Source organism: Sinohyriopsis cumingii, unplaced genomic scaffold (assembly GCF_028554795.1).
Source record: "Sinohyriopsis cumingii isolate HCF-2022 unplaced genomic scaffold, ASM2855479v2 utg003002l, whole genome shotgun sequence".
In the NCBI taxonomy this organism is placed as follows: Eukaryota; Metazoa; Mollusca; class Bivalvia; order Unionida; family Unionidae; genus Sinohyriopsis; species Sinohyriopsis cumingii.
Window position 1 is genome coordinate 26,753 of NW_028316363.1, and position 25,072 is coordinate 51,824.

General features: G+C 34.9%; 1 long non-coding RNA gene across 3 annotated transcripts; it reads right to left on the bottom strand.

Annotated features, from left to right (window-relative positions):
• Nucleotides 1–2,126: 2,126 nt before the first annotated feature.
• On the bottom strand, nt 2,127–10,024 carry LOC149769931 (uncharacterized). Of its 3 annotated transcripts, none has more exons than XR_016419007.1 (4): nt 9,788–10,024; nt 7,537–7,657; nt 6,305–6,323; nt 2,127–4,875 (listed from the first exon to the last, which is right to left on the bottom strand). It is a non-coding gene; the product is annotated as an uncharacterized LOC149769931 (long non-coding RNA). The 3 variants fall into 3 exon arrangements; XR_016419009.1 differs by having other exon boundaries at nt 2,127–4,872; nt 5,578–6,323; XR_016419008.1 differs by having other exon boundaries at nt 5,578–6,323; nt 9,788–10,022.
• Between the last annotated feature and the right edge of the window lie 15,048 nt (nt 10,025–25,072).

Genomic DNA, 25,072 nt, shown 5'->3' on the forward strand with positions numbered 1-25,072 from the left:
CAATAGTTGCCTTTAATGTAGTCAATAGTTGTCTTTAAAGTAGTCAATATTTACCTTTACAGTAGTCAATAGTTACTTTTAAGGTAGTCAATAGTTACCTTTAAAGTAGTCAATAGTTACCTTTAAGGCAGTCAATATTTGCCTTTAAGGTAGTCAATATTTACTTTTAAAGTAGTCAAATGTTACCTTTAAAGTAGTCAATAGTTACCTTTAAATTAGTCAATAGTTACCTTTAAAGTAGCCAATAGTTGCCTTTAATGTAGTCAATAGTTATCTAAAAAGTAGTCAATATTTACCTTTACAGTAGTCAATAGTTATCTTTAAAGTAGTCAATAGTTACCTTTAAGGTAGTCAATAATTACCTTTAAAGTAGTCAATAGTTACCTTTGCAGTAATCAATAGTTACCTTTAAAGTAGTCAATAGTTACCTTTAATGATGTCAATAGTTACATTTAATGAGGTCAATAGTTACCTTTAATGTAGTCAATAGTTACCTTTAAATTAGTCAATACTTATCTTTAAAATAATCAGTAGTTACCTTTAAAGTAGTCAATAGTTACCTTTAAGGCAGTCAATATTTACCTTTAAGGTAGTCAATATTTACTTTTAAAGTAGTCAAATGTTACCTTTAAATTAGTCAATAGTTACCTTTAAAGTAGTCAATAGTTACCTTTAATGTAGTCAATAGTTACCTTTCTAACAGGCAATAGTTGCCTTTAAAGTAGCCAATGGTTACCTTTACAACAATGAAAGTTGCATGAAGTAGTATTCCTTATTTCTTATTGGTCTTTACTGGCGACAAAATGAGTATTTTCCACTGTAAATTTGATAACAAGCACATCTGATTTCCATTCAACAGTGTATATCTTGTGTGTAATTTCCTGCAATAATGCTTTACATTACTCTCAATCATTTTCACCTCTGTGAGCATGGGTTTTACAACTCTACAGTCACAAACTAAGTAACATGAAAAGGCAACAAAGAATTTAATTATCAAAGTTGTAAATGAAAATGTGAGAATCAGAAATGCACTGGTCCTCCAAGAACCATGACTCTCTCAAGATGCACTGTCCATAATTCCTTTCAATAATTTATAACAGTTCTCAAATAATAATATAGTCCAAATAATGAGCACTTTCCATTTCCACTGAACAGTCCAAACAAATGGGACCACTCTGGTAGCCTAGTGGTTAGAGCATCTGCCTCAGATGCAGGAAGTTGGGGGTTTAAACCCATCAAAGTCATAACAAAGACTCAAACAAATGGCACTAACAGCTGCCTCGCATGGTGCTCAACATTAAAGAGGCTAGAGTTATGACTGGTTGGCCTGGTATAAGGAAAATGTAACTGGGTGCAACATGATGCTACAAGTCTGCGGCATGATGCCCCAGAGCTAGACATCATTATAAACTGACACACTGCAGACTTAGCGATATGACTGATGAATCTTTAAAGCCATATTAAAAGTCCAAATCACACCCCTCCAATATTTTTCCTCTCAAATAATATCTAAGTACAACATACAAACTGCAGACTTATTACATGAACAAAATAAGTGTAAATGTCTCAAAAGTTGAAATGAAACTGATTTTTTAATTCTCTCCTTATATACACCATATATTGCATCTGTATTTCACAACAGACCCCATGAAACAGAAAACACTACTCATTTTGTTTCAATTTGACCTATCCATGTGACCTAGACTAACCAATGGGAAGTTACATACTTATTCTACAAATGTTGAAACCACATCTGAGTCCTGAGAAATTAAGCCAAAAGTCTTACTATTAAGATTACGATGATCAATTGTCAATGCACAAGTTAACATTTACCTATAGATCCTATGCAACACACAAGTTAACATATACCTACAGATCCTATGCAACACACAAGTAACATATACCTATAGATCCTATGCAACATTATTCTCTTAACAGATTCAGGTCATGTAGACAAACCTAACTAAATACAATACTTATTGTAATTCAATGCATGTATAATTTATGTCATACAACTTCATGTCCTTGAAGACATATGTTCACTACAGAATAAGATTGTGGATGTATGGGACAGATAAGTGTAAAGTATAGAGCAAATATGCAAAGAACAAACTAAGACAATAAACTAACAGCATCATCCTTTATTATAAAATTAATTTTTCCAATAACTAAAAAATACTGGCATGCACAATGGACAGTAAAAAAAACATTCCCATCGTGGTTATGCTACATCCATTTATCAGACATTTGCCTTTATAATGTGCTTTGAATGTAAATGATTGAACATAATGCATACATTTATCCACTTACACAATTGCCTTTACAAAATATTTAATTTCAATGGCTTGTATCAATTAAACAAAAAGAGACTGTCATATTTATGGATATTTATGTTACGATGTAAAATGTTGCAGACATACGCACTTTTCAAAGTAAAAAAATGGTAGGCTGTCTGTTACCAAGATAATACAATCTGACAGGAATAAACTGGATTTTCTTAATAATACAATCTGACATCAATCAACTGGATTTTCTTAATACTAAAATCTGACAACAATAAACTGGATTTTGTTAATACTAAAATCTGACAGCAATAAACTGGATTTTCTTAATACCAAAATCTGACATCAATAAACTGGATTTTCTTAATACTAAAACATGATAGAAATAAACTGGATTTTCTTAAAACCAAAATCTGACAGAAATAAACTGGATTATCTTAATACCAAAATCTGACAAAAATAAACAGGACTTTCTTTACTGATGCAATAAATGATCTTTTTCAATGGTCCCAAAAAAAAATTGTAGAAAATATGAATGGAAATCTAGTTCTTTCCCGCTGACAGAACACTCAATGTTTCATATCACAGTAAAAACTTTGTTGTGATGTCTCTAGCATTTTTTGGTTAAAACCTTTATCAAAATATAAATACCTTTGAAATCAATAGTTGTCTAAAATAAAATAAGTGCAAAACTATACGGTAAAAGAATCAAACAATAATATGAATTGGTCACTTGATCAGGTACATCCATTATTAATTATCCGACCCAAGTACAAACTGACACTATTTTTTTCTTAAGGTTTATTTAATTTACATTTCATCTATAATGAGCTAATTTTTAACCAAACAGTTATTCAACACCAACTCTATTTCTGATTTAAACCATACAAATGTTGACTACTTTGTTCATATAAACATACTCTTATCTCTCCTGCATCCCTACCTCATGATTTGAATGTCTATTGCCAAAACTGAGGACAACTCTTGTGAAAATTATGTTAACACAATAATGAGTCATATCATCTGATGATCAGCACTGTACATACATAGTTTTGCAACAGTCCAATAAAAAGTGCAATAATAGCTGCATTAAAAATTGTGACATACACTGCATCAAGCCATAAGTAAACAAGGGCAATAACTCTTCCATACATTAAGGAAGCACAGAGATTTGTCAATATGTGCATTTATGAATGATGACTATATAATATAGACTATGTTTAACTGCAGTCAATAAAATAGCAAGATAACTTGCATTCACAATGAAATGTTGTCTGGCACTATTTTCAGCAGTAGCACAAAAGGAACAGGACCTCCAAAAACAATGAGGAGTAGAGTGATTTGTTGACATGGTTGTCTTCCAATCATGATCATAATAGTTACCAATTTTCAGGGCAATCTATGAAAAACTCTGGGAATAGTTGCATTAATGACAATGTGTTGGATGGATGGAAATGAGTATTAATATATAGAGAAAGATAACACAATTAATATAGAACACCCTTTATTCACAGAAATCAAACTATCTGTGTTATATACAACAGGAATGCACCCATCCCACAACTTTAGCTAAATGACTTCCCAAAAACTAAACAGTTCAACATAATGGCATGAATAGATGATCATCTTATGTACATTAATGTCTAAGATGTTTAATTTTTATTCAGCATTTAGTGTTTTTATGTAAGATCATTTTAACAAGGGTTTCATTAATGAAATTAAGTTTTAAAAAAGTAAAAATTGTTAAAATATATGAACAAAAAACGTTACCACTTTGTCATTCATTACTCATGCTAACAGGCTTCAGAGGATCAAGAGAAAGAGAGAGAGAGAAACAAATTATGATGCATCACCTACTGTGAGCAACAAGTCCAGGGGTCAGTTTCATATCACAAACTGTCAGTGCACCCTAAAGTGAAAAAATTACCCATAAACCCTAAAGTGAAAAAATACCCATAAACCCTAAAGTGAAAACAAAATCCATGCACCCTGAAGTGAAAAAAATACCCACGTCATGATTGTTAAATTGGGTCAGAGATATATATAATGCTTAAACAAGGTGCAACAATCATAAAAATAATTATTGTAAGCAAATCCAAAAGCAAGCAAGCAAAACATGTGTGAGCTAAACATTAGTCACATAGATGAAAATACACAAGGAGTTATCATGGATGCATCAAGTTCAAGCTCATTTCATTTTCTTCATGCACTGTTTAATATACAGCATGATTCTGTGAGGGAAAATCCCCCCCCCCAATGTTCAGGAGGCCTCTGTTTGACACTGTCTTCATCATCCCCCTGAATGCTTTTGGCTATTATCTACTTCATTCTTTTGGGACTTCAGGAGCTTATTTGGCCTGTTTGATGCTCCTGGTTCTTTTTAACAGAAGCCTCTTGCATCTTGTTGAACATATCAGAATATGTTTGGTCCAATATCTTCTTCACTTAGGATTCCCATGAATAAAGCCCACCATCTGCCCCTTCCTCGTCTGAACTCATGCAGCTGATCTCAAGCACCTTCCTTACTGTTGCCATTTTTCCAGAACTCCATGATTCTTTCTTTTCCAAAGCAGAGTCTTCTTTTAGATTTCTGCTGCATGATAAATAAAAGGGAAAAAGTTAAATAAACACACAAACACCCCCACCTAAACATACTATAACACTAGTCATGGAAGCCATGAAATTGTACTCAATAACAAGTGAGTTTCCTTTCGGATTCACTGTACTAATTCAGCGCTCATATGGAAACACCATGATATTCAAAATTTAATAACTTAACATTTCTGGGTGCTGCTGATCAGCTGATATTTATCCACGTACAACTATCCTTGGTGCAAGCTTCTATGTGGAGATCATATAAGCCACTGCATCTTTTTGTCTACATGTGCATAAAACACGTTATCCATTCTGCACCAAATGATTCAGTTGTTACTTTCATTACTGAGTGCTCCTAAGTCAGATCTGTAAAAATACTAAACTTTCATCAATATAACTGTGTCTATATCTTTTTAAAATTACAGATAGGATAAGCTCTCAAAAATATTTTTACTAAATTTTACTTTTCATTATTAACCAATTATGGACCACCAAACTCGTATATGCTCTACTTTATGTTAATTCACCCATTTTAAGACTGGTTCACAGTTCTTCCTTATAAAAAGTACCACATGTCCTTTATGCATAATACTTATAGACTATGAAATACGAATGTGTTACACTCGGGGGGGGGGGAGTGTTGGCAGTCTGTAAACAATGGTTGCCATTTTCCCCCTCTAAATATCCTAGCCCCACTAACCTCAGTGGAAAAAGCTGTCTGATAATGCCTTCACATCTCCTTGTCATTAGAATATGCAGTACTGTATCTGTATGGGTGGATATTACATTGATAATGCCTTCACATCTCCTTGTCATTAGAATATGCAGTACTGTATCTGTATGGGTGGATATTACACTGATAATGCCTTCACATCTCCTTGTCATTAGAATATGCAATACCGGATCTGTATGGGTGGATGTTACACAGATAATGCCTTCACAGTCTCCTTATCACTAGAATTCATAATAATGGATCTGTCTGTGTGGATATATAACAGATAATGCCTTCACAGTCACTGTGTCACTAGAATAGGCAATAGTGGTTCTGTGTGGATATTCCACAGATAATCCTTCAGTCTCGTTGTCACTAGAATAGGCAATAATGGATATGTCTGTGTGGATATTCCACACATAATGCCTTCAATTTTTTATTGTCACTAGAATAGGCAGTACTGGATATGTCTGTGTGGATATTCCACAGATAATGCCTTCATGGTCTCCTTGTCACCAGAATAAACAATATTGGATTTTTCTGTGTGGATATTCCACAGATAATGCCTTCATGGTCTCCTTGTTAGTAGAATAGGCAATATTGGATCTGTCTGTGTGGATATTCCACATATAATGCCATCACAGTCTCCTTGTCACTAGTTGCGACATTGTCCTTGCTTGTTATAAATCCAAACAGCTCTTTTACTCTTGCATACCGGAGTTTGTATGTTGCACCTGAAAAATATGTACTGGTATATTCAATAAATGACTACTGTAGAATACAACCTAACTTACGTACTTCGTATATGGTGTTGTACTCACTATACAGTGTTGTACTCACAATATGGTATTGCACTCACTATATGGTGTTGTACTTACTATACAGTTTTGTACTCACTATATGGTGTTGTACTCACTATATGGTGTTGTACTCACTATATGGTGTTGTACTTACTATACAGTGTTGTATTCACAATATGGTGTTGTACTCACAATATGGTGCTGTACTCACTATATGGTGTTGATAACTGTTGCAGTAATGTTTGTTTGTGTCCTAATAGTAATACAGTATTGAACAAAATGAGTCATTAATGTGAAAACATGTAAATGCTTTTACTAATTATAAAGTCAACGGACACTATTAAAACATAAATATGCACATATTTAAGCCAATACTATACTCTATATTGTTAGAAAAAGTCCCCAATATGGGATTTTATGAGATTAAGTATCTGTAATACCACTGGCATGAATGGTCTATAGTCAGTGATGGTTGAATTCTATTTAAGGCTCCACAGACAGCAAACAACTATCATTATTATTAAGTATTATTGTATCAATTTATGGTATCTGGAAAAAATACATGTACTCGAAACCCATGAATCTCCAAAACAGTACATTAAACTAGAGATATATTCCAATGACATGAATGCATCAAGTTTTGCTTTTATTTAACTCGGCATGTTTCAAATATTTAGCAGCTGAAAGTGCATGACCCCTTGTCTAGTGAACCTGACCTTGATCATACATCTACTACCAATATAAAAATAACGATTCATTTAAAAATCTAATGGGGTTGGGTAGCTAAGGAGGAAAACAAATCTTTACCCTGTCTAGTGACCATGATGCTACTACAATCAAGGTACTAACAACCATAAATACATGTCAAGAATAACCCCACCATCCACCCCTGCCAATCAATATGTCTATTGTCTATTTGTCTGCATATCCACCTAACCATACAAACTGGGTCAGATTTTTAAACCAAGTTTAAAAGAGCTATCATATTTAGCATATATATATATACTAATTATACACTGTATTAAGCCATGGTGCTGGGGAAACTTACAAAATACAAAAGTCAGAATATGATGCCAGAGTCACCATTGGGAGAATGGAGAAAATAGTTGCTGTGGGAATGTGAATGACAACAAAAATGTCGAGTCACCTGAATTTTTCCTCTTTTTAACTGCAATCATAGGTACTCCATGCTTCATTTGTACACAGTCATTCATTGCCAATTTTTCAAAATATGTCAAACATATAAAAATCCTTCTTTGGTCTGGAAACTGAAATTATAATAATAATAATAATAATAATAATAAAAAGAATAAAAACAACAATAATAATAATAATATAATAATAATATTTTGATGTAAATAAAACAATAATAATAATAATAATACAATTATTATTATTATTATTATATGTTGGTATAAAAAATAAATATATAAATCCTACATTGATCTGGAAACTGAAAAACTACTACTACTAATACTACTACTACTACTACTACTAATAATAATAATAATAATAATTATAATAATAATAACAACAATAATAATAATATGTTGGTGTAAAAAACAATCCTAATAATATAATAATAACTTGGTGTAAATGAAAAAATAATAATAAAAATACTAATTATTATTATCATTATTATTATGTTGTGTAAATAATAACAATAATAATAATAATAACAATAATATGTTGCCATAAACAAACAACAACAAACAAAACAATTCCCCCTGTGCTGTTGCTATTTTTAAAAACATAGTTAATAGCTGGAAATGTGATAAGTCTCAAAATTGGTACCCTGGGGTTACACCAAGAGGGTGATTTTAAATTATGTCATTTAAATATTTTGCCTTATACATATATATATATATATATATATATATATATATATATATATATATATATATATATATATATATTTATATTGTGGGAATTTTTAATCATCAACCCAACTGACATCCCTGGCAGCATGATCTGAGGTACACAATGTATTCCTATAAATGTCCCATCATGTCCCGAACTGCTGTTACAGAGGGGTAGCCCTTCGCACCTTCAATACCCTGAAATATGACCAAGTGACCAATGTGAAATCCCATAAGTTATATTAAATAGCCAGCTTTGGTGAAGGCATAAACCAAATTTCAGACTTGAATATGCAACAGTTTACAAAATATTTTAAACTTTTGAACAACCCCTCCAACCCCTAATTTCTTCTATTATGGCAGGTCTCACTAGAACAAACAAGATTTAGAAAAAATAATAGATACACACACATACATGCATACATACATACATACATACATACATATTGGGGGAAAGGGTCACATTTCCTATCATGATCTGCAAGTGAGAATTATGTTATTTCTGCCCAGATTTTTTCAAGCAGATAATGATAGTTTGGTGGAGGAAGATTGTACATATTTTCAAGTGAAATAGGCTCTGTATCTTACTCATTGTTTTCTTTTTTTAAAAGAAAATAAAGCAGAATCTCCTGGAATTGTTCATAGATAAGTACATATACAAATCATATTTGGTTGAAATATACTTAGCAACATGACACTGATATGTGACATCAACCTGTATTCCATTTTATGCAATCTGTGTAACTAAGAACATTATATAGTGAATTATCACAACTAGACCCTAAGAACATAATACTTTTAAATTTAATTGTAACTATAGAACTCAAATATTTTCATGTATCAATCTGATTATCCCACTGATCTCCAGACTCCATATTGTTACTGACTCTAGTTTTATTCCTGACAAAAATTATAAATTATGGCAACGAAAGAGACACTTAATTAATCCTGTTCTTGGCCTTTTTCTGTCAGTTTGAGAGATTCTACACATTACTTCAAATATTTATCTTAATGTATGTAAAAAAATACCCATTTCCATAACACTGTATTTGGATTCTTGTTCTGGGCTATTTCCAGTAGATGATAACTAACATTTTTTATATGGTTTGTGTAAGAAAACTTGCTCAAAGATCCCTTCCCTGCAAATATGCATTAATACATTATTCATGGGTAACTTTTATGGCATGAGGTATAACATACATGTGTTTTTTACTTCATGGTCATTAGTTCCTCTCCCAATTCCTTAATAGGACAAGACCCAAAAGTACAGGTCCAAAGTAAGAACTATCGTGAAATGAAAATGCTTCATTTTCTCCTTCATTATAACAGCAAAGTTACATGCAAGTGGTACCATTTATACACGTCAAGATTTTCAACCTGTGCCAAGGTGCATCCCTTCATCATAACTGCAAAGTTATATGCAAGCAATATAAAACTATACACGTCAAGCTTTTCACCCTGTGGCTAGGTGCATTCTTTCTCTATAACTGCAAAGTTATATGCAGGTCATATAAACTATTATATGTCAAAACTGCCAACCTGTGCCAAATACAGGACAAATGATCCTCATTTGTCATATCCAGTAGAAAATCACGCTACCTGGTCTCCATGATCCGCCATTTTGTTATGTCACATGACAATAATGTTTTTATAGAAGCCACCTGACCATTGTAATAACATTAGTGGACAGTCAGGGTACCAGCCTAGTACATTTATGAATAACCATGTCTCGATCGGAACTGCACTCGGCCATTTACGACAGGTCGTAGGAGGCTTCGAAAGTTGTATCTTCAAACATCAGCTTTCGTTGTTACACAGGTAGCGCACGAATAGAGAGAAGTGTCTCTCCGTGTTGGATTATATGTTAGATGAATGAACTGTAAATAAATCGCAAGCAACGAAACGTGTACATTTACATCCTTCATTGCGCACACACATAACACACGTTTTCTTTCTAAATATGTAAAGGTGCGTCAAATCTAAACTTTTTATAATGATCCATATGCCATCATTCCTGTTCGCATACTTTAACATAAATTATAATTCGTGCTGAACAGATATAAAATAAAATATACCCTAAATAATGTATGACGTGATGCGATGTGATGTGATTTGGATTTTTAACTTAGCTTTAAAAAAAATTCAGTCATATCGCTACGATGTCTGCAATGTGGCAGTTTATAGTTATGTCTAGCACTTGGGCATCATGCTGCAGACATGTATCATGATGTCCCATCCAGTCACATTATCCTGACACAATGCGGGAGGTCCTGTGTTCGATCCCCGGCCGAGTCATACCAAAGACTTAGAAATATGGTACTAAAAGTTGCATCGCGCTTGGCGCTCAGCATTAAGAGGTTAGTGTTAGGACTGGTCGGCCTGGTGTCAGGATAGTGTGACTGGGTGGGACATCATGCTACAAGTCTGATACAGACATCGTAGTGATATGACTGAAATATTGTTAAAGCTACGTTAAAAGTCCAAATCACACACAACACACACATGTATGGTTGTATGTATGTGTGTATGTAAGTATGTATGTATGTTTGTTGTATGTATGTATTTGTCGACCTTTCCGGTGGCATAAGTGGTTAGAGCGTCCGCTCGGAAGATTTCGGGTTCGAACCCCGTCCGAGTCATACCAAAGACTAATACAGATGTTACTAGCAGCTGCATGACTGTGCGTTGAGCATTAAGTGGTTACGGTTAGGTCGGCCTGGTTTCAGGTGGTGCATGATGATATATGTCTGCGGCATAATGTCCCAGTGCTGAACATTAGTATGAACTGCCACATTGCAGTCATCGTAGCGTTATGAGTGAAAAATTGTTAAATGTACGTTACAAATTTAAGTCACAAACATATAGACACAGACACAAACACACACACATCTTATTATTCAACCAGTAACCAACCTAGAAAGGTAATGTCCCTTGCAAAACTATTTTGATTGCACACTATGTGACCGACTTGGATACAATATAGGACAGAGTGTTGAGCTGAAAAATTCCATAGGAGTTCGTATTCGTATCGTTGCTTGCAGTTTACCTGTCATACGTGTACTATATTGCTTGTAAACTCTTAAGACGGTAATTATACTGAAAACACGAAGAGGCAGACCTATCTAAATTCGTTTCTTAGGTTTATGTTTGCATTGTATTAAATTATATTGGAATAATAGGCTAATATAAAAACTTAAGTGAGATCGAGCACGCGCTTGGCTGAAAACCTATAATACGTCCGCCTCCGATGTGGGAAGTTGTGGGTTCGATCCCCCATCAGAATCATACCAAAGCCTTACAAAAATGGTACTAACAGCTGCCTCGCTTGGCGCTCAGCATTAAGAGGTTAGTATTAGGACTGGTCGGACTGGTGTCAGGATAATGTGACTGGGTGGGACATCATGCTACATGTCTGCGGCATGATGCCCCAGTGCTAAACGTCACTATAAACTGTCACACTGCAGACATCGTAGCGATATGAAAAAATGTTAACGCTACATTAAAAATCCAAATCACACAGTCACGCATGCGTGCCTGCATGCCTGCCTCCCTGCCTGCCTACCTACCTACTTACGTACGTACGTACATACATACATACATGCGTACATACATACATACATACATACATACATACATACATGCATGCATGCATGCATGCATGCATACATACATACATACATACACGCATGCATGCATACATACATACATACATACATACATACATACATACATGTCACACTGCAGACATCGTAGCGATATGAAAAAATGTTAAAGCTACATTAAAAATCCAAATCACACAGTCACGCATGCGTGCCTGCATGCCTGCCTCCCTGCCTGCCTACCTACCTACTTACGTACGTACGTACATACATACATACATGCATATATACATACATACAGACAGACAGACATACGTACGCACACAGACACACACAAACACATACATACATACATATATACAAACATACATACATACATGCATACATACAGACATACATACATACATACATACATACATACATACATGCATTCATGCATGCATGCATACATACATACATACATACATACATACATGCATGCTTGCATGCATGCATGCATACATACATACATACATACATACATGCATACTTGTAACTTTCCCGTCTGTATGTCACTGAAACTTTTAAATTAATGTAAGCATGTCTTTGCAAATAAGATCGCATGGATGAAACTATATTTATCCTTTGTAAATTATAATCCCTTTCGAACTAGTGTACATAAATTGAAATAGTGACCAACAATCAAAAGAGCACATTCTTTTTGAAAGTTAATATATTTCCTAAGTAGAACATGCTGACCTTCAAGCTTAGATATGTGGATGTGGTAGCGTTCTCATTGGATGTGAACAATGCTGAAGCATAAGGAACAGAGAGACAAAGATCTGGGTACCACGAAAACTTTGTGCCGCGGTATGCCGCTATATTCCAGAACTATCCAAGATAAGTACCACAGTATGCCATAATAATATTAGGGTCCGAGGATTTCCGTCTCTTGGATAGGTGTCTTGGATTTGTTATAAAATATTTCCGGCTCTCAAACAGCAGAAACAAGTATTGCTTTTATTCTAGATAATTAACATCACAGCATATGCATTACCTTATTTGAAGCAAATTTCGGCTGGATATAAAACGCATAGCTCACCCCAGAAAATAAATGTCAGGATCTTGTATTACTCGAATTTTTTATATGCGTGTTAAATGTTTAAATTATCGTGTCAAAACTGTAACTAAAGTGGGATGATTAAGATTACGCTACAGCAACCACCGAATACAATAACGTCTTGACAAAGAAGCCTACGATTTACCAACTACACGATTTATACATTTTGCCGGGAAACATTGGGTATGATGTTAAAATCCTTGCAAGATAGTTATCAATGAGGGTAGCTAGACAAAACAATCTGATTTAATATACGAGAAAGTATTTTGTGGACTATCGAAATTACGTCAAATTGTAACAAAGACACAGTAGTTATTTCTGAAAATCTAAGGATGATTCTCGGTAATACAAAGGAATACCTGTACCGACCACATTAACATAATCGAGGAAATAACTGAAAATAATGACGTATATCTCCCACTCGATCTCGAAATTAAACCAAACGTTGGATTTGGATAGCATATCTTTGACAGCATTCCATTTGATCTCCATATTCGGCAACGTGACTCCTGTTAAACATCTGATTAAAGGTTGAGAAATATAAAATTATATATATATATATATATATATATATATATATATATATATATATATATATAATGTTTGTATATACGTTTAACGCGTGACAAATATAATTATGTTTAACACTGGAAATTAACATCTAACAAATACAATTGTTTTGGGAAAATGAGGAAAATATTTCTTTCCATTCTCTTGTTGTAGCGAAAAAAGAAAAACTTGCTCTTAATAACATTAATTCGTACAAATATTATCACAGGTAATTTGCCCACATCATTTGCTACAAACTACCGGAGATCAGATACAGGCATTATGTAATGCGGTTAGAACCGGAAAAATTAAAAAAAATACAGCGGCCAAACGGTATACCAGTAATATCGTATACTGTCGAGCTTTCCCTCTACCGGCCAGTGCGCTCGCTGGAGCCCTATGTAGATGTGCACTCACACTATTTAATCTCTTTCGTGTTTTATATTATCAAAACTCATCAATGTATGTATGACATTGTTTTCCATGAAGTACAGATATCTTGCAGGAACGCGTGTTTTCCCTTAAAATAGGAACGCCACTATAACTTAATTGAGAAACTTGAAAGATGATTTACCTTTAATAATCACCTTTGAAATTCTTGTTGTTTACTTTTTACTTCTATAATATGACACGCGATGAATGAAATGAAGAATTAGTTGCACAAATATATTAGATTAGTTAGATTAGTTTTTGTGTTGACGTTTGATGATCTACATCTTGCAGGTCATAATCATATACCTAAAGAACTGCAAAACAGATTCTTGTTCATCTCTGCTTGTGCACTTGATATTTGGAGTAGCAACTTTTGGTTGTTATGGTAATGAAATTCCCCTGCATTATATAACCTTGAGTATAAATTGTAGTCATTATCTATAGTTGGATCTGGTTTACGGGCAGAAGATCTATTATTTTGACAAGATAAGGACGTAAGATTACGTAGTATCTATACATATATTCTTACACATCTGTTTACTGTTGCTAATAATACAATTATTGGTAAATATGATTACAATTTTCGGAATTTTCCCATTCGACTGGTCGGTCAGGTGCTATCTTAATCTAATTAAGTGAATTCCAATTTGATGAGATCAATCATGCGAGGTCTTTAACGATTTTGTAAAGTTGTGATTTGTCACGTTGGAGTAATGATTATGTACGTGTTTTAGTCTTTTTGCCTGCACTTAAGTAGCTGCGACTGGGCAGTTTTATTAATATTCTTTATCGTGTTCATGTTGTACCTGTAAAATCAACGGGAGTATTCAACGGTATATTTTGATATTATTTAAGAGGATATACATCCTATTGGATGAATATTTGGAAATATAAATTGTTCGTTACACTATACTATTATTTTAGAACTATTGTTAATTATTCAAAGGTTTTCTGGGCAACGACATTTTGACACGTCTGGACTGCTGGCCAGTGGATCTGAACATTTATACGGAACGTTTCTTTCTATTGGACGTTAATACAACCTGTTCAGGACTTTTCTAAATTTATAATGCTGCATCTTCCTCTTAAATTTTCATTTTATAACGTTAATAATTTTAAACAATTCTTATGGTTATCCATATAGTTTGGTTTCGCTTCCATATTTTGATTGGTTTGTGACAATAGACGTAACAGTAGGAGCAGTCTACCTGCAATTGTACCTGAAATAACTTAAGCTAGCTGAAGTCTGACAAAACATTACTTGTTTTGCATTTGCTGCACAACGTCTGACCTACTCCCAAGCAATAGCACGCATCTTGTTCTCGAGAGCGTGTCTTACTCTTCCGAGGAGGGCAGAAGCTAAAAACAGTTGTAACGAATGACCTTTTCAAAACCTAATGAGTACAAGTGAAAATATTAAATTAAATAATTGTCCTTAAACTTCCATCCATGGGATGTATGCAGCGTCAAAGAACTTCATTGAGATTTAGTGTGGTTTTCGTCTGCATGTCCTTTAAAATATATGTTATGGTTTGGCAGCGATGTCGGCAAACCTATAGTGTCCTAATTTTATACCGTATCGCCAACACCTATGACGCAATTTGGGTTGATCAAGGAGTGGATGGCAATTTTGAGTTGTTAAAATTGAAATTGTATATGCCTGTGAAAACCGTGTCGATGGATAGAGAAATGTGTTTGTTTCTGTTTAAGGGCTCCAGAGGTAGTTCAGCGCTGTCATTTCGCGAACTCACCATATAAGCTATATAATGCAGCGTTCAGCAGATTTCATGGCAAGCAACTACCAAGTGAGTTGCAGAGCACCAAAATACGCATTTGTGGCTTTTCAAGATGTGGATCTGGTGAACATCGAACATACCCGTAGTACAATGTAATTTGATTAGTTGGAAGTGTCTGAAGTTATTATGCAGTTAACGATCTTCTGGAGCCCTCCAAAATTGTATCCTGACATCAAAATGAATCGTGTCCTACGTGCACATCACAATAAGCTGTGGCTGTGCGGTGAAAGCATTATGTTGTGAGTTGGGCTCGTTCGGTTGGATCTGACTCCTAGGGGCGACATTAGGAAACTAGTCAGTTATTGCAGTCTGATGTGTCTAAAATAAAATGAGCAGTTACATATCACTATTTTTCGCGCTTCTAACAATTGCAGATCCCTCTAATGCAAAACCGGCTTGTTAATAGTCGTCTGAAATGCAGTCGCGATGTCTCTTACAAGCTGGTTGGTTTCGGGCCTTGCGATGGATAATCATCGTCTGCAAAAGAATAAATATTTTCGACTATCTTATCGTCAGAATTGGAGATATTCCGTTGTGTTTTCGCCTTTGATAACTGCACCCAGTCCGTTGCGAATTTTGTATTTCGAAGCGTTGACAAAATCACTATAGTGTACTTGTTGTGCCTTTATGCGGGGAAAATTTGCTTCTATGATTACCATCTCTTGCAAAACCAGCATCATCAACTTAGATTCATCACAAAGACATTTCGACTTCTACGGACTTACAACATCACATGAATCTTTAATTATTTACATTTTGGCTTTCTGATGGGCATCCCTTGATGACATAGGCGTTTATCGCCGTTTTATTCAAAGCTACCGTTGAAAGCTGGGATAGACGCCCGATTTTTTGACATCTCGCCGATGAAGCACTACCTGCGCTTAAGCGTTCACCTGCATCACATGGGTTTGGCAACGTTGTCTTGTCACAAAAAAACAACGCTTGATGATACACAATGCCCAAATTATTTACTGCCGCGCTTGATCAGTGAAAGGACCCAGCGATAACATGGCTATTAGATGGTTTGTCACCAAGCCAGAATTAGGTGACTTAAGCAACCATGTTGTTGTTTGCGTGGATTTCAGATGGCTTGATACATCATGATCGAAACGGGAAACTGCGAAAATCTAGCGAGGATGCTTCAAACTGCGAGGTACAACTGTAAAAACGTTGCCTGTACCCATCAGGGACCTTGACGTATCCGTTGAAATTATAAAACGTTATGGCGAGAGAAACACTTAATCGAAATTACAATGGGCCGGCTATTAAGTGGATATAGTATCGTGAATTTAAATCGAGTCCAACAGATGTAAGAATCCATCGACGACACCGATGCTGTTCCTAAACAGCTAAACAACACGCGAACATAAAAGGCATCGAGCTAATTCCTAAACTCAAGGTCGTGGCTGACAGTGTCAAAGTGAGAACAAGGTTGTATGGTTTCCCTCCTGGTAGACCGCTCGATAGATCACAATATGTGCACTGTGGATTATTGGTATTATGAGCTGTAATTAATTATGAACATTATCCATTAGAATCGTTACTGTAAGAACGCTGATATCATGTATGTATTCAATATTTCTTTACAATAAATAGAGTGGTCTTAATATTCAAGTAGTAGTACATAAACAAGCATTGGATCTTTATGATAAAGCTACAAATAGCTAAAGCCTGTTATTCATTGTTTAGCTCAGATCATGAGGACAAGGCATTATAAACGTATCAGCTGTGGACATGCTCAAGATTAAGAAGTTTTAAATGAGAAAGATAAAAGGAATAATTGTTGAGAATCTCGCACAAATAACCGTGTTTCATATTTGTATGTGGCAACCGATAAGAGTATATATGGCGGATGAAACACTTGCGTAATTTCTTCCAAACGATGACGGAAGCGGGATAAGCTGGAAGATCATAGGAACACTGTTTGTGATTTTGCATCTATTTATTGACAAATATTTGTGGGAAGTTGTGATAAACAGACCCTAGTATACTATCAAGTAAACCGTCTCATAAAAACTGTTAGTTGGGATCACTATGATGTTCCAGTAATTATTCGAGATCAGCCTGGAATCATCGAGTTTGCGGGTGAAAACAACAGGTGGCTGTCTGTATCGCAGTCAAGCTTAAAAACACCTAATGATTTTACAACGAAGAAGTGAAACTCCCGCACACATCCTTTGAAAAAGACTCCCCGTGATTTATGTGGAACCACCATAAACTCCAGGACAGCAATATAGCAGCGAGAAGAAATCACAAAATGCGATTTTACACACGAAATACAACCAACAGTGACCATGGTTTTTTGGGAATTGAGACCATAATTTCACCTATAGGATTTGCTGTTGTAGCTATGTCGATAACAGCCAGTAGTATGGGTGAAACTGGTAAACTAGTGTCAATAGGATTATATCAACGAATACATGTTTATTCGGAACATCCCAGATGCAGCTCAAAGTGGTGTCAACACAAAACGTAAACTGCACACGGTGGACATCAAAGTTAAAAGTATTACCACGGCAGAGATCCAGACCGTGTTAGTCGGAACGGAAATCGTCTGATGCCTTCATTCACATATACGGAATATTTGATATCACGAAAACAGAACCGAAAGATCGACTTGATTTATATGTTGTAAAATCGAGTAAACGCTGGCTCGGGTGGGGATCGCAAATAGTCTCAAGTGTGTGCAAAGTGGACAGGCACGGATTGCTATAGGCAAAAATGCACGTGCTTATGTGTCAGCGCGCGAGTGTGAGGTTTCATCCAAGTTTGGTTACGAAACCATACTTGTTTAGATTTTCAAAAACTAGTTTGCACAACTATTTGTTTGTTCTATGAATGCACTTGGGCAGTCGAAGGCTTGAACGCATATCGGTAATATATTTCAAATCCCCATAATTTCACTATTTTAGTAAATGTGTACGTTCTTAGGTACCAGTGAAAATAAATATGTGTCAGTATAGTCCTTTTTTTGAATAATGCTACGTTTACATAAAAGTCTTGAAATAATTTTGACCACTAAACTGATATTATTAACACTTACCGAAATGAAAGTGAAAATTAATCAAGACTCCACAATATACATATGTTTTAGAATACACCAAAACACATCACTCATCTTTCATATGAGTTTTAACAGTTTCATAGTCATTTATAATAATAATAATAATAATAATAATAATTACTTGAGTAAATATCAGCACAAAACGTAGTACATCCTATAAAATGATGCAATGTCGTAGTTTTGATAACGTTTTATTATGACCGAACGCCCCATGTGTTTTAAATTGTAGTTCCCACTAATACATTCATTCTTTTTAAATCATTTATTTTGCAAGTATTGTGAGGGGCACATATTTGGCATGTTAGAAGACAAATTTCAATATGTGTCCAGCATCCTAACTTCAAATCGAGCGAACAACTAATCAATGTTGTCAAGTAATCAACGATATTGACTTATACATATGCTTGCAATTAGGCAATGCATGTCTTTACAGCATTGTGTACCTGGATCTGTGGTCTTGTTGGAAGTCACATTATCACGTACCATACATATGAACCATCAGCTAATCCATATATAATTTTTAAATGAACCGCATAGTTTGTGTAAAAGCTTTAAGACTTGTTAACTAATTTCAATGCTCGAAGAATTGATTGCTCTCACAACTACATCTAACATAGGTATGTTCGTAAATATGATCGATACATACCAAAATCAGTTTCTACAACATTCGCATATGTCTTAAAACAATAATGAAATCATATTATAACTCAAAGAATACATATATTGTATATCCATGATGACTGACAGAAGAAAACCTGTTTCTAGACTGTTATGTAGAAGACATTTATAGTTTTTTTGCAAGGAACGTATGATTCATTTGGGAACAATTAAGTGCTAAGCTATTGAAACATGAGTGAGGCATATGATTATCGTTTTACTTGTACAGTTTTGCCAATCGTCTTCTATATATTTATTATCAGAACAGGAGATGTCCATGATTCGGTGCAGCATCCTTATGTCTGGTCCTGTCTATCCCTTTACTTTTCCTTTGCAGAGTTGTCAAATACCTATCTTCAATAGTAATAATACTAATAATGAGAACTTTGTATAGCGCCTAAACTTTAGAAGCTCTAAGCGCATTACAACATTAGACAACACATATAAGATAAAAAAAACATATAATGATATGATTACAAAAATAAACACCATGAAATTAGAAAACATAAAAAAATATGCTGAGAATATTTTAGGTAGGAAACATTATTAGGTCTTTAGGTTTGTTCTTGCAGTTGAAATAAGTTAGTTTTGAGAGCACTCTTAAATGGGATCACTGTGTCTTTTTGTTTTAGTTCAGTGGGCAATTCATTCCACGTTGCTAGGCTGTTGTATGCAAATGAACGCTGTCCATATGACTTTTGTTTTCAAAGTGGGAATAATGAGTATACGATTGTCCGAAGATGAGAACAAGTATATTGCTGGTGTGTACACATGGGTGAGGTCGGAGAGGTATGTTGGACTAGAGTCTGACAGTGAAATGTAGCACAGAGAACAAATGTTGTGTTTGATGCTGGATCGAATGGATAGCCAGAGTAGGGTACAGAGCAGCGGGGATGTGTGCTCTGATCGTGGTACTCTAAGTATGATCCGAGCAGCTGTGTTTTGAACTTTTTGAAGTTTCTGGAGCAGATATTGAGATGAACCAGACAGAATTGAGTTATAATAGTCCACTCTTGAAAGTACTATTAAACACACAAGTGTTTTAGTGGCATCAACTGAAAGATATTTGCGAATGGAGCTGATGCGATTCAGCTCAAGATATGCAGCCTTGCATATGTTCATGACATGTTGGTGCAATATTAGAGCACTGTCCAGAGAAACACCTTGGTTTCGTACTGATTGTTTGAATTTAATGTTGGTGTCGCTGATATTTATTGTTTGAGGTAAAAGGATGTGAATGAGAATGCCTTTGTGTTGTGTTCAGAATGACCTCAGTTTTGTTATTATAAATTTGCAGCTTGTTACATTTCATCCATGATTTCACATCAGAAATGAACCTTGGATGGTAGCATCAACTTCAATTGAGCGGCTAGATTTGTATATTTGGGTGTCATCAGCGTACAATTGGTGAGACACTGGATGATGAGCTATGACACTTGAGAACGACTGAGTGTATAGAATGAAGAGAACAGGTCCAATAACAGACCTCTGTGGAACACCACAACATAGATCAACTGGGCTGGAGTGTATTCCATTTGCAGATACAATGTGTGTCCTGTTGACCAAGTAGGACTTGAACCCCAGTAAGGCTGTATCATGAATGCCAAATAAGTAATATATCATGGTATATTGTGTCAAATGCTGCAGACAAATCAAAGAGGGTGGGAGCTGTAATCTTTCCGCTATCCAGAGATAATGTCATTAACTACTTTTATAAGAGCAGTTTCAGTAATGTGGGAAGGGCCTTATGCGAATTGTACATTGTTCAAAAGACTGTTTGAATTCAGATGAGATACAAGCTGGGATAGAACAACCTTTTCTAAGATTTGTTATATGAATGAGAGATTAGAAACTGGGCGGTAGTTCTTTAAATCGCTTTGGTCTAGTGTTGGTTTCTTCAGCAGAGGCTTTACAATGGCAGTTTTGAAAAATAATGGCAATGAGAGAGAGGTATTAATAACATCAGTTATTGAAGGCAATACTGGATCTAAGCACTCAAGCAACAAATATGTTGGAATTGGATCAAGTTCATATGACTTTGGTGCACTCTTCATCACGATTGTACGTACGAAATCCATATAGACAGGTTTTTAATCCTGCTAATGGTTCCTGCTCAAATTCTGTATCCCAACTGTATGATGACGATGAGTCAATTGAAATTGTGGTGTCAAGCTTATCTCTAACGGTTTGTACTTTGTCACAGAAGAAATTTGCAAACATGTCCGTAAGGTCGACTGGATAGAAGGTAGTTGGAAGTGGTGTAGATATATTCATTGACATTAGCTTGTTAGTAAGCTCTTTGCAGCTAGAACTTTCCATGATCTTAGCAGTGTAGTGGGGTGATTTCGCGGTATGGACCATATCTGTGACATTCGTCTTAGCGGCTTCATAGATTTGTTTTGAATAGTGAGTCTGGTGGAAAGCCAAAGCCTCTCAGCTTTACGGCGGTCTCTTTTAGCAGTGCGAAGCTAGTCTCTACCACTGATATACCATGGAGAACACTTTTGAATTGATACACTGCACTTGGTAGCTAAGGCATGTTTGTCGAGCAATGAAAGCAGCAGTTATCGAGTTGTTCTGCTGTAGGAGCTAAGCAAGTTGTTAGGTTTGCTTGTATGTCATGCATTAGTTTGGTTCTATTTATCATACGGAGGTTTCTCTTAGCAGCATATAAAGGTGGAGGGTTTGGGACTGATACGTCAAGATGGCATATAATGCAGAGGTGATCTGATGCAAGGTCATGGGATACCATGGAGGACCGTAGCATGTTATCATCAGGTCTATAAAGAATCCAGTCTAAAATGTGACCATGTGTATGGGTGGGTTGGTTAACTGACTATTTGAGGTTGAAAACATTAATGGAATCTAGGAGTTTTGATGTGTTTGGTTTTCAAGGACAGTCAAAGTGAAAGTTGAAATCTCCAAGAATAATCAGGTTGCCACCTATCGAATTTCCATACTCCCAGAGATTCGGAAACTGCTCCAAAAAGAGAGATTCAGTCAGCTTGTTTTTTCAACTAGGAGGAGGGCGGTATAGGCAGAAAAAATGGACTGACCTTTGCTCCAATGTGAGTGTGGTTCGGACTAGTTCAAACAAAGTGTGGTCGAAATTGAACGCTGTGGTTAAGACGTTTGATCATGGAGTTCTTTGTGATGACAGCAATTCCACCACCGCGAGAGTTACGGGGGAACGACTTGATGGGGTAACCAGTGGGTGACCAATACGACTAGGAGTGTCTTATCAGGAAAATAGGAATACATATGGGGACTAGATACAATCATTGTTGAAATCTTGAATTGTGCGACCGGAATAAATATTTTCTAGTCGACCTCACATTATTGAAAGAGATTGTGTATTATGACGGAATAATATATATATGTTGGGACAGTGTTCTGATTCTACAGCTGATGATAAGAAAATATTTGTATACACAAAACATTGCGGTGTTTTAGTTCAACGTTTGAGCAATTATTTTTCAAGGACCCATTAAGATTGAATATGTCATTATTTCAATAGCGGAAAACCTAATGAAATATTTCGTGCAAATGGTATGCTATTCGTACGCCATAGTAGCAATTTATTTGTAATTTGTTTCCCATGTATTTGTAACTTAACATAATGCGCACAGGTATAAGGGTTGTTCCAAATATCTGCAAGAAGGAGATTTCATTCCATAGTAGACTATAATAATGTTCCTTGGAATGAAAGTTTGTCTTGAAAAATAGAGTTTGCAAATTGACCTGTCATAATGTGGTTTATTATTTACCATTAGGAATGTTGATGTCCATTATATATAATGAGGAGAAGTGGATCACAACTGTTACAGTCGACCTTAGTAGCGTCGTATTTAATTTCTTTCTTTTTCAACAAATTTTATATGGTGAATATAAATATACATATCGAAATGAATGGGTCACAAATAGTAATTTGAAGGAAAAAAAAATAAAAATCTGTGTGGTGTGATGGATGATCATACGGAATTAGGATGAATATCAGAGACTACGTATTTGAATAGATTTTGGTCATTGTTTGGCGTGTGTGCTTTATTAACCAGCTTCCTAAATCAAACCTCGCATTACGAGCAAGTATAATTAAGATGCAAGAGGATATTTCCCTGATGATTGTCCAAGCCTCTGTCCACACAAAATTGATTTAATGTTTTAACAGACTTCGGTTAAATTTGTATAATTGCTTATATTGAACTAGCTTAAAACACTATGAACACGATGAAGTTTTACACGTGTATGTGATGGACATAATATACTACTAATAGGAATACATAGAATGTTTCACACGTGTATCTGATGAACAGGGTATAATACAGTTAGGACTGTATCAAAAATGGTACACATGTTTTTGAGGGACATATTACAATACATTAACGAATTTATAAGAAATGTTACAGATGTATCTGATTTGAAGATGATAATTCTACAAGTAATGTATAAGACGTGGCACACGTGTCTCTTAATTGAAGAGCATAATACTATGGATACTATATAAGAAGTGCTACTGATGTACCAGATGGAAAGAGTGTAATAATATGAGGAATGTACCAGACGTGTTACAGATGTATCTGATAGTGTGTAATATTACGAACAATGTACAAGACGTGCTACATATGCAGCTGATAGACATACTATAATAATATAAGGAATGTACAGAACGAGGTGGCACATTTTTTCTGACGGACATACTTTAATATTATTAGGAATGTAAAGGAAATGACACACGTGTATATAAGGAATGCTATGATATTAGGAATTGATACAAAGTGATAAAATATGTATATGATGACTACTATACCATTAAGAATATATAGGATTACAAGAAGTAATAAAACTATATCGGACAGAAATAGTATAAAAACATTTCGCATATATCGGTATATAGAATATTGTAAAATATAAAGAATATTTCATCTGAAATAAATTATTACGTGAGTATTATCAGAAGTATATATTCTGGCAGTAGATGACACTATTAATACATCTGTTATTATTTCGTTTGATTGTACTGACTGGTCTACGTTACAGATTTCTTTAGACATGAATATGAATATTTTGTTAGACTTAGAAATAAGCTGTTTGGACGAGATTGAGATCTGAAATAAGATCAAACAACTTTCGTCATAAAGGAAAAGAAACTTCGATTGTCATGCGTGCATTGACAGAATATCCAAAGTGTTGTTGTCAACATATTCAAGTGTACCTTTTGCCATGCCTGCATCGAATGAATATTCAAAGTATTGTTCTTGATATCGTGGTTTATTTATGCACATTTTCAAGCATATATTTTCAGATCCTTTTATCTTAGATATCTTTCTACAAAATTATCAACAATGCAGCTTTAAATATCTATTAAAATGCAAAGCTAACGACACATTTTTCAGATTAGATAATTTGAGAGAGAAAATGTTTTGAATGTAAATCACATGTTCGGTTCGATGCGAAAGATTTTAACATGTCTAACAATTCCTTCACATTGTAAAGTATCAATTGACCATGCACACACTCTCAGGCAGTGAAATGTTTTAAAAATTTTCAGCTATGGCTCGGTTAAATTATGATAACTTTTATCGTACTTGTTAAGTGATAATGTATTTTGTATTAGAAGTCATTCTACGT